This window comes from Grampus griseus (assembly GCF_964374135.1).
Source record: "Grampus griseus genome assembly, chromosome: 16".
NCBI classification, from domain to species: Eukaryota; Metazoa; Chordata; class Mammalia; order Artiodactyla; family Delphinidae; genus Grampus; species Grampus griseus.
In genome coordinates this window covers 56,929,040-56,941,225 of record NC_139010.1, presented here as the reverse complement: position 1 = coordinate 56,941,225, position 12,186 = coordinate 56,929,040, and the positions used below count along the sequence as shown (strand labels likewise).

The 12,186-nt window shown below is 41.2% G+C and overlaps 1 protein-coding gene across 2 annotated transcripts in view; it reads right to left on the bottom strand.

Annotated features, from left to right (window-relative positions):
* The window catches only part of R3HCC1L (R3H domain and coiled-coil containing 1 like), an 87,201-nt gene extending 76,769 nt beyond the window's left edge, over window positions 1-10,432 (bottom strand). Inside the window, exon 1 of one of the 2 annotated variants that reach the window (XM_082674105.1) lies at window positions 10,386-10,432. The gene's annotated coding sequence lies outside the window, so the exon portion shown is untranslated. The remainder of the gene's footprint in view (window positions 1-10,385) is intronic. The other variant, XM_082674104.1, reaches the window with a different exon arrangement.
* Between the last annotated feature and the right edge of the window lie 1,754 nt (window positions 10,433-12,186).

Genomic DNA, 12,186 nt, shown 5'->3' with positions numbered 1-12,186 from the left:
CTGATAGTCCTCATCTAGCTACCCTTGGATTATCCTTATTGTTCCTGTTTTTTCTTCCCAGGCACTGACCATTCAAAATAGTTTACATTTCCCAACCTCTCCTGCAGGAAGATGTGGCTATGTGACCAATGGAATATGAGCAAAAGTGGTATATATAACTTTTAGGAAGTATCCTTAAAGGGAGGGAGATATGTTCTTCTCTTCCTCCTTTCTGTTGGTTCGAACGTGGATGAAAAGGCTGGAACTCCAATAGCCATCTTAGACCATCAAGTGAATCCATGTACCGTGGAGCAACAACATGACACCATGATAAACCACAACAGTCCTAGACTACTTCTGGAATTCATGACATCGAGAGAAATGAAATCTATCATGCTTAAGTCTCTGTTATTTGGTTGCAAACAAATCTAATCCTAATTAATATAACTTCTATACTAATGTACACTCCTTGTTTTCTTTTGTTCTCTAAACAATCTTCCACTGCCCTTCTGCCGGCTCGTTTTCTGCCTCCCACTCCGTTACTATGAATATTCCCCAATATTCCATCCTTGGTCTTTTCTGCTCTCCTCCCACTAAGTTCTAGGTCAAACATTCTATAAAACTTCATCACTATATGTCTGATCATTTATTTGAGGTCTACTTTTATCTCCAGCTGTCTATCATTCCATTTGTACAAGACATAATTAAACAGGAACACAAGTGATTTTTAAAACAAAAAAGATAAATAGCCAAAGTGGTGGTGGTAGCAGTATTGGTAGTTGTTGTGATGGTAATAAACAGCTAATATTTACTGAGCTTTTAATATTTGCCAGGCATTGTTCTAAGAACCAACTCTCACAATAATCCTATGAAGTAGGGCATATTATCACCATCCTCATTATAAAAATGAGGAAACTTGAGACCCAGACAAGTTAAGTAACTTACTCAATACACAGAACTAATGTACTAAAGAGATCATTCAAATCTAGGCTTACAGAACCCACCCTCTTAACCAGCATGCACTACCACCTTTTCTAAGGATGCTGTCACAGCTTTTTAAGGTTGTCTTCAGCAACGATGATAGTTATTTAAATATTCACCATGGTAATAAATTTCATGTCTCTGCAGATTAACTTTTAGGAACTGTCAAATATCACTTAGAAATAAAAATGGTAAATAAGATGAGTGATCAAGCAAGATAATACTCTTGGGCACAAAAGATATGACCATAAAGTAATGAGACTGGTTTTCTTATATGGTTCTATTGGTTCTGAAAGCAGTTCCAAAAGACAAATTCCAAAGAATATTTATTTGCTAAAATAAATGCATGGTCTTAAAAATGGATTACTTTCAAAGGGACAGCATTCATTTATATTATTAAGTTCTTTATTTTTAAAGCACCAGATTTTTTCAACTGCCACTCAAATTATCCAATACCTAAAACTTGTATTAGCAGTTGAACTCATTATCTTTCTCCCTAGACCTATCTGAGATCCTTTCTCAGATAATGTCATTATCAAGACACCACAATAGGGACTTCCCTGGTGGTCCAGTGGTTGGGACTTCACCTTCCAATGCAGGGGGGGTGCACATTCAATCCCTGGTCAGGGAGCTAGGATCCCGCATGCCTCGAGGCCAAGAAACCAAACATTAAAAACCAGAAGCAGTACTGTAACGAATTCAATAAAGACTTTAAAAATGGTCCACATCAAAACAGATCTTAAAAAAAAAGACACCTGGGGCTTCCCTGGTGGCGCAGTGGTTGAGAGTCCGCCTGCCGATGCAGGGGAAACGGGTTCGTGCCCGGGTCTGGGAGGATCCCACATGCCGCAGAGCGGCTAGGCCCATGAGCCATGGCCGCTGAGCCTGCGCGTCCGGAGCCTGTGCTCCGCAACAGGCGAGGCCACAACAGTGAGAGGCCCGCATAACGCAAAAAAAAAAAAAAAAAAAAAAAAAAAGACTTCATGTCCATAACATCTTTATCTACTGGTAATTTTGGGGCTTCCCTGGTGGTGCGGTGGTAGGGAGTCCGCCTGCCAATGCAGGGGACACAGGTTCGTGCCCCGGTCCGGGAGGATCCCACATGCTGCAGAGCGGCTGGGCCCATGACCCATGGCCGCTGAGACTGTGCGTCCGGAGCCTGTGCTCTGCAACAGGAGAGGCCACAACCGTGAGAGGCCCGCATACCGCAAAAAAAAAAAAAAAGACACCACGATACACTTGATTTGTCAGGCTCAGAACTTTTGAGGTATTCCGACTCTTTCAGCTTTTCTAACCCCATTCTTACTGCTCTTCCTTCACAAGAGCTATCATGTTTTCTATTTCCATATTATTCCATGATTGTCCTATTGAGATACCCTACAGCCACTCCCTGCTTGACGTTATCCCACAAAGCTACCAGGACAACCTTTCTCAAATACTGTTTTCATCATATGACTTTCAACAAAAATACCATCATCTATAGGATCAAATCTAAGTTCTTCAGCCTAGCCTTCAAAGCTTCCCATTAATTCTTCATTACCCCCACAGACATGTAAGCCTGACAAATCACATCTCTTTACTACTCATCATCATCAGTAAAATCAAACCTTCCATTTGTGCAATATTTTTAAAATACCCTTTTTGTCTCATTCAGTTCACATATATTGTACTTTTTGGCTTCTAACGTCTCATCACCCTATGTGGAATTTTCTTCTGTCCTCTCAAGTCAATTTATCATTCTATCACTTCCTTCAAGATCCTCCTCTTGCTTGAAGCCCTAATAACCTCAAATAGATACTGCTATATTTTGCATTCCTCAACATACAGTTCATCTAGTAGAATGGGAAGAATTGCAAAGATTGACCGGACTATGTAACAAAATTGAGAGCCCAGAAATAAACCCACACTTATACGGTCAATTACTCTATGACACTGGAGGCAAGAATACACAGTGGGGAAAATATAGTCTCTTTAATAAACGATGTTGGGAAAACTGGACACCAACATGCAAAAGAATATAACTTGACCTCTTTCTTACACCAAATACAAAAATAAACTCAAAATGGATTAAAGTCTTAAATGTAAGACCTGAACCATAAAACTGCTAGAAGAAAACACAGGCAGCATGCTCTCTGCCATCAGTCTTAGCAATATTTTTTTGGATCTGTTTCCCTGGGCAAGGACAACAAAACCAAAAATAAACAAATGGGACTACATCAAAATCAAAAGCTTTTGCAAAGCTTTTGCAAAGCATCAGCAAAATGAAAAGACAACCTACTGAATGGGAGAAGATATTTGCAAATGATATGTTCGATAAGGAGTTAATATCTAAAATATATGAAGAACTCGTACAACTCAATGTCAAAAATTTCACAGCCACCATGCTGTGAAGAAGCCCAATTAAGTCTATGTGGAGAGACCATATGTAGGTGTTCCAGGGGACAGTCAACTTCAATCATGAGGCACATGAGTGGAGAAGGCTCCAGATTCTAGTTTCCAGCCACAAAATTACCACCAGCTTTCAAGCCTTTCTAGCTAAGGTTCAAGCCATCTCCACACTGCCCTGTCTGAATTCTGGCAGAATCCATAGCATAATAAAAGGCTGTTTTATTGATACATCACTAAATTTCAGAGTAGCTTGCTACATAACGAAAGCTGACCGGAAAAAGCACCCCTTTCCTAGTTCAGTAACTTCATATTAAACACACACACACACACACACACACACACACACACACACACACACACACACACAGCCTAAAATCAAGCTTTTCTCAACATTAAGGAAGATCCAGTCTGCCGATGAGAAATTGGACAGAACTATTTAAATAGGAAAGTTTCTAATTAGAGAACTTAACAATTCATCTCAAATATATTGAGTACTTACTATATGTAAGACACTTGGTTAGTCTAAAACACAAATATGAATAACAGATAGCCTAGTTATTAATCTAACCTAGGGAGGTAGGAAATAAAAATAGGTATACAAATACTATAGTTTATGGAAGTACCTAAGTGCCAAAATAGGAATATAAAGTTAACTCCACCACAAACAGTTAATTTAAAAATGATTTTGGGGACTTCCCTGGTGGCACAGCGGTTAAGAATCCACCTGCCAATGCAGGGAACACGGGTTCGAGCCCTGGTCCGGGAAGATCCCACATGCCACGGAGCAACTAAGCCTGTGTGCCACAACTACTGAGCCCGCGTGCCACGACTACTGAAGCCCGTGCGCCTAGAGCCCGTGCTCTGCAACGAGAAGCCACCACAATGAGAAGCCCGCAACGAAGAGTAGCCCCTGCTCGCCACAACTAGAGAAAGCCCACATGCAGCAATGAAGACCCAACGAAGCCAAAAATTAATTAATTTTTTAAAAATGATTTTGGACTTATAAACAGCTTTTTGGTTCTGTTAGGAAAGAAGAAGAGCTTTAATAAATACCTAAAAAAAAAAGACTGTAAGTAAACATGAAAAATGCAGGCCTCATTGTGTGTTGCTTAGATTGTGAGATTATGAGTTTTGTTGTTCTTTAAATTTTTCTGTATCTTCCAAGTTTTCTACAGTAAGCATATATTAGATATTTTTAAGAAAAAATATTTCTAAAAAAGAAAATAATCATTTTATTTCATTTTTTAAAATGTGTTTAAACTATACTATGAAGGGGTCAAGTAAGTAGTCAACAAGCCTGTAACAAAAGTTGGCTTGTGTTTATATGTTTAATATGCCATATAAAGTTAGTGTTTAAGGGAAAATTTTAGTGTAATAAAAACTGCATAAACATGTTTCTTGATTTACTATTAATATCTGCATTTCTTCCCTTTCCTGGCTAATTACAAATGTCTACAAGATCTCCCCAAATAACAGACAAAAACTAACTCAATAAGCTCCCATCTCTTGGTCATGCCCTGCTGGTTGTTCCTCCTCAGTCTCTCTTTCTCCAGCTCCCTCCCTGCATCCACCTGTCATTTCTAAGTCAGCCCTTCTCTCTACATCTCTGATTACCCTTCTTTCTAACTCTAAATGCCTCAGTCTGACTGTCCCTCTGTGTTTCCAATGTCCCCTCTCTATCTCTGACTGACCCTAACTCTCTGCCTTTGGTGTGTGTGTATTCCTCTTTCTATCTCTCCCTAAGTGACCCACCCCAGTGTGTGTGTTTTCCCCTCTCAGACTCTGCCTTTCTATAAGTCTCTCCCCTATAGTTACCCCATTTCCAAGAAATTCTTGTTAACTTTTCCCTCTAATCTTTATAAATAAGCAGGCTTGATATTATTAACTCTATTTTACAGATGATAAAGAAAAACAAACAGGATTATTGGTATAAATTTGAGAGATGAAGATTTAAATCCAAGTGCTTCCCTTCTTTCTTTAATACTCTTCTGGTATTCCATGGCAAAGAACTTGAAACAGCCCAGATGCAAGCCAGTATTAACACTACACATATTTTTTCCTTAGAGGCAAACCTGATATTAAGGAGCACCACACACCATTTGCCCATATTTTTGCCTCTGCACCAGGTTAAACAGTCATGAACTGTCAGCCACTTGCCCATTCCAGAAATCCATTATCATATGCACAGGTTAACCCGTGTTATTTGGGAACCTCAGAATACTAGACACCAGAACCTGCTGTTTCCAACAGTGCTTCTCTGCTTGTCTGTTTTTATCCCTAGTCCAAAACCAGCCATGTTTGACTTAAAAAAAAAAAAAGAGAGATACAAGAGGGACAATAGATAGTAATGAAACTGAAGAGCAAACTGGAAGAATGAAAAACTAGACAGAAGGCTAGCATGAGATCATGAAAAATACACACCACAAACTGGGAGAAACTGGTCCATGTTTTTACTGAGAGGAGAAAATCCTCTTCAAATGCAGGCTTACCTCTGCAAAGCAATACCCTATAACTTCTCTCCTATCTAAACCTCTGACAACTGGAATTTCTCTGTAATTCAATAAGCTCTTAGGAGTTACCAGGGCTTCATCCATCCTACTGGGCTCATTAACAGAAAACTCTAAATGTTTTTCCCCACTAGGTAAGAGCACATTTTCGGTGGGTGGCACAGTAGAAGTAGGGTTCTCTTTGAAGACATGAACAGCCTAGTTCCATTTCTTCTCACTTCTCCTGTGGGTGGGAAGCCTGCAACCAGTACACTTCAACAACTAAAAGAAACGTCTAAATTACAGTTCAGGTTAGTGATTGTCAAAGATCATCCTACAGGTCACCAGTTTTATACATAGTGTGACGGCTACTCTTGTATTATAGGTTTATAATTAAAAATATATACTTTTACTTCTGCCACTAGTTCATTTACTTCTACGATATCTAATGAGTGCACAGGTGCCAAATCAACAATATACCAGTCTTATCATTCATTCTGGTGAGATATTTTGTGAACACTGAGCTTATGGAGCTAATGAGGACAGGGTCACAGATTCAAAAATATTAGCCAATTAATTTTGCTGTTTTTCAGGGTTCAATGGTCACAGTCAACAAACTTAACCTTGACTAACAAAAAAATACAGTGATCATGTGAAGCATTTTGGGAATGAATATATATGTATCACCAAAATTCATGAGTATAAGAAAAAATATAATAATAAAATTAAATATAGTAATAATAATAATACGATCTTTCACTAAGCCTGAAAATGGGTCTACCTTCCAAAAACTCAAGTAAAAACCAATCAAGAACAAAAATGTTTAAAACATAAAGGAAAAAATAACACATTATTGCACACAAAGTAGATTTTAATGGAAATGACTCTCTACTGTCATAGTTTATACACAAGTCTGCAGTAAAAAAAATAGTTATCTTGCTGATTCTTAACTATATGTCAGGATGAAACTGGCAAAGCAGAGCCAGGGAAAACCACATCAAGAAAGACAGTAAAGGAAACATTTGCATCTGCAGACATCTTGTAGTCAACACAGCATCTGAAGGAATGAAAAGTAAACATTTCAATTCTTAACTCTAAGACTTTGCTTTGACCAACACATCAGTTTTCTCTATTAGGCATTCCTCCTTGGTTTCTCTGAACTCTCACTCCTTACAGATACACACACACACCAGTGCCACCATCAGCACCTGTCACTAAGTGTTTCCACTTTCAAAAATGACGGTCACCAAATCTTCTGGACACTACCCACTAGAATGAACTTTTACAGTCAAATACTCTGGCTTTAAAAAAAAGAAAGGTGGGGAGGATGGGGAACCAACAAAAAATGCTCTGTAAAACTCTGTCCTACATAAATCACAGAAAGATCTTTTTTGATCCACCTCCTAGAGTAATGGAAATAAAAACAAAAATAAACAAATGGGACCTAATGAAACTTTTGCACAGCAAAGGAAACCATAAAAAAGACAAAGACAACCCTCAGAATGGGAGAAGATATTTGCAAATGAAACAACTGACAAAGGATTAATCTCCAAAATATACAAGCAGCTCATGCAGCTCAATATCAAAAAAACAAACAACCCAATCCAAAAATGGGCAGAAGACCTAAAGAGACATTTCTCCAAAGACACACAGGCTGCCAACAAACACATGAAAAGATGCTCAACATCATTAATCATTAGAGAAATGCAAATCAAAACCACGAGGTATCACCTCACACCAGTCAGAATGGCCAGCATCAAAAAATCTACCAACAATAAATGCTGGAGAGGGTGTGGAGAAAAGGGAACCCTCCTGCACTGTTGGTGGGAATGTAAATTGATACAGCCACTATGGAGTATGGAGGTTCCTTAAACAACTACAAATAGAACTACCGTATGACCCAGCAATCCCACTACTGGGCATATACCCTGAGAAAACCATAATTCAAAAAGAGTCATGTACCAAAATGTTCACTGCAGCTCTATTTACAATAGCCAGGACATGGAAGCCACCTAAGTGCCCATCGACAGATGAATGGATAAAGAAGATGTGGCACATATATACAATGGAATATTACTCAGCCATAAAAGAAACAAAACTGAGTTATTTGTAGTGAGGTGGATGGACCTAGAGTCTGTCATACAAAGTGAATAAGTCAGAAAGAGAAAAACAAATACCGTATGCTAACGCATATATATGGAATCTAAAAAAACGGTACTGATGAACCTAGGGGCAGGGCAGGAATAAAGACACAGATGTAGAGAACGGACTTGAGGACAAGGTGGGGGTGGGAGCTAAGACGAAGTGAGAGAGTGACATGGACATACATACACTACCAAATGTAAAACAGATAGCTAGTGGGAAGCAGCCACATAGCCCAGGGAGATCAGCTCGATGCTTTATGACCACCTAGAGGGGTGGGATAGGGAGGGTGGGAGGGAGGTTCAAGAGGGAGGGGATATATGTATATGTATAGCTGATTCATTTTGTTGTACAGCAGAAACACAACACTGTAAAGCAATTATACTCCAATAAAGATGTAAAAAAAAAAAAAACAACTCTGTCCTAGTAAATAGTCAATATCTAAGTCATAAACACAGATAATTGTTCTGCTACAAGCTCCAATGTACAGACAGAAAACTGCATTCTTACTATGGGTTATAAATGAAGCAGCAGTCCAACAGCACACCCCAACAACAAGAGCATTTTGGAAACCTCTAAAAGTAAAAAATAGCCTAATATAATCTTTAGATAAAATGCAATTGCTTAAAAAAAATTTTAAAAAAACAACCCTGCAATCTGAGCACTTCTATTTACAGCTTTTTTTTTTAAGTTTATCAGTTAAGGATAACTATCCTCATTTTACAAACAACAACAAAAAAGAAATGGAATCTCAAGAAAATACTTTACCTAAAATTATCATCATCATTTTTTACCATCATCATAGTCATCAATTACAACAGTAACAAAATAATGAGCACGTACTCATTCCAACACTACTTTATATTCACATCTCATTTAATCCTTATAGACAGACACCTTGTGAGGTAAATGCTATCATCTCCATTTTAGAAATTAGTAAGACAGGCTTAGAGAGGAGAAATAATTTGCCAAAAGTCATAAACTAGAAGTCACAGCACTGGGATTTGAACTCAAATTTGTTCAACTTTGTATATTCAACTAAGTCACTGTACTGCCATCCTCTTTGTTTTTAGAACCACATTCAGGTATTCTTCAACCAATGATTGCAGAATAAATACAAGATTACCTCATTACTATACCTCCAAACCCACAAAAAGTTGTTTGTAAAATCCTCTCTCTCTACAAGGGGAAAAATACCACAAAAAGTCACCTGCTTGAAGTCTCAGAGCTGAACAGCCAGAATAAAAACTAGACTGGAATATTGGCTGTTTAGATTCTGAATTCTAACTGTAAGGTAACACAGACTCCGAACACATATACCTAGGGAGGTGAAAATAACCCCAATAGTTCTTGTTTCAGCTAGTATACACAGGATAGTGGTACCGTATTAGAATCAGAGCTAGGTTTAGCACAAGCAGTATCTGAAAACGGGGAAGAGACAGCAGACCATCTAGAGACAGGCATCAGCTTAGCGCATGTGAGGAACATTAAGCGCTCTCTGGGATACTCGTACCTGTGTAGCACTGAGGAAAGGACGGCTATAACAAAGCAAGAGGGGAGCGAGTGAGAGAAAGAGTGTGTGTGTGTGTAGACAGAAAGATAGTGAGCTTGCTGTATTTGAAACGTGCTTTTTCGCACATGTCACTTCTGCTGAACCCCATAACACCGGAAGGCAGGCAGGCCAAAGACGATTACCCCCATTTTTCGGACTGGGAAAACGAGGCTGCGGTAAATGTGCTACAAAGGACCACAGATCTAGCAAGTGACATACCCGAAACTCCTCCCAGCACATCAGATTCCAAATCCCGTGCTTCTTCCCTACTCAACCCTGAGAGGAGGCTTTACTGATAAAAGAAACTTTAAAAATCGGACCTGGAGTTTTCCGAGGGCGGCCCAAGAAAACCAGGAAGTACACCCTCTCTACTAGACTGCTCACTCCCAGCCGACAGCCCGGGGCTCCCTGGCAGTGCAGCAGACTCGCTCCAGAGAAATCGCCGGCAGCGCCGGGGTCGTCTCGGGCGGCCCCCGCCGTCCACAGCCCCGTACCCCTGGGGAGAGAAAGGGGTCGCCACGTCCCCGCTCAGTACCTGTTGAAACCAGGAAAGGAACGGCCCCTCCGCAGACAGTAACTGGGGAGAGGGCCCCAAGCGAGCACGCAGCCCTGGGAAGTAAAAAGGGCCTTGAGAGGGTCCCCAGCAACCCAGGGCCCGCTGGGGTCGAAGGACGGGAGCTTCCCAGTAACCTCCGCCCCAGGAGGGGGCCGGCCCCACGCCTCACTTGAGAAAAACACCGATAACAAACAAAGGGGAAAGAAAGCTTGTGCCAAGTGTGGAGAGAGAAGTGGAAGCAACGAGCCCCAGCCTGGGGTGCGGCGAGAGGGAAGGACAAGGACGCGGAGCGGATCTTTACCGGCGGCACAGTCGCTCCCCGCATCCGCCGCCTCCTCAAAGTTCCAGCTCTTCCGCTCGCGCCGTCGGGGCGCGCGCCAGGCCTCGGCTCCGCCCCCCCCCCAGCGCCGCGGGGCCTTCTGGGGGCTGTAGTTTCCGCGAGGCCGGCCTCCGCGGGCCGCCTCCCGGTCACGTGGGAGGAGGAGGCAGTCAAAATGGCGCGAGAGGGCAGATGTTTGCGATCCTGTCTGCTCAACGCTTCCCCTACGTCTTAGCTGTAAACGGGCTCAAATCTCCTCACATACAGCTCAATCATACCATCCCTCCTCTTTCAACAGATAAGTTTCTTGAAAAAATTAGTCTAAACTCGCTGTCTCCGGTTCCTTCGTCCTCTACCCAGCAGCTTCTGCCCCCACAGAAAGTGGTCTTGTTGCCATCACTCATGTCATCTAACTTAAGCTTTAGGCACCATTTGACGCTGTTGGACATTATCACTTATTTTCTGACACTATTCAGGTTTTCCTTCTTCCTCTCCGGTCATTCTTCTCAGTCTCCTTCAACAATTCTTTTTCTAACCTGCTTCTTAAATATTAGTGTTCACAAGAATTCTTGGAGAACACTAATATTTAAGTGTCCCTTCATGTCCCACAGGCATCTCAAATGTAGCAATTTCAAAGAGACTCTTCCCTCCTCCCTATTCACTAATATTCACTCCAACCTTCAACCTAGATTCCTCCCTCTGTCTCACTCCTTCATCCACTTATGTCCAAATGGGCACCAAATTGTGTAGATTCTATGTCCTGAGTATCTCTTGAATCTGCTCCCTCTTCACACCACTGCCAGAGATTTAAATCAGACCCGTCTCATTTCTTACCTGGTCACAGCGTGGGCTTCCTTACTGGTCCCAGCACTTCAGCACCTCTGAGTCCTCCCTACTGCCATCAGGCCTATTTATGCAGCCAGCAAAAATTAATCATATCACACTTTTGGTTAAAGCATTTAAAGGATCCACTTGATTGGCTTTGGAAAGAGAAATGGAAGTGAACCTCCTAAGTGGTTTTTACAAAATATGGACACCAGCCCCACTACTTACTCTCCATCCTTACACATGTTGTGGTTCGGAGGTTCAGAGAAGAGAGATTTATAGCAGATCTTATTTCAGGGTAGGTGGATATCGGCATGTTTTAAACATTCCCCAGATGATTCAGTCATTCAGCAAGATGTATTTGGTTGATGCTATATACCAGACTTTGTGCTGAGTACTGAGAAAATAACAGGGAACAAGACAGTCCCTGCCCTTGTGGAGTTGATGGTCTCTTGGAAGAGATAGATATTAATCAAATGATCCCATACCAAAAAAATGAAACCAACAAAAACAAAACCCCACAATTACCAGCTGTGAATTATGCAGGAATTATTATGCAGGAAAAGTAATCAATTCCTTTCCCTTTCCCTCTGCCACCCACCCTATGGTGTGAATCAGCATATGAAACAAAGCCTGTCAGGAGCTAATCTCCTCCCACTGCCTCCTATATACTTCTAGATTTACCGAAATGCTGAACTGCATAAATTGTTCCTCTGTTTGGAAAACCCTTCCCTTTCTCCCTTGACTAACTTCTGTCTTACTCTGCTGCATTCGAAGCAAACCAGTAGAATACCAGGCTCATGGAAGGATTTTCTGAGGATTGGACTACGTCAGGTGATAACTCCCGGGCAAGCAGAGATGAGCTAGCTGAGTAGAGGAGCCAGGCACATTTGAACATGGGCTACTGGCAGCAGGGCTGTGTTAGCCACTTTGGAGGCGAAGGGCCTGAGCCAACATA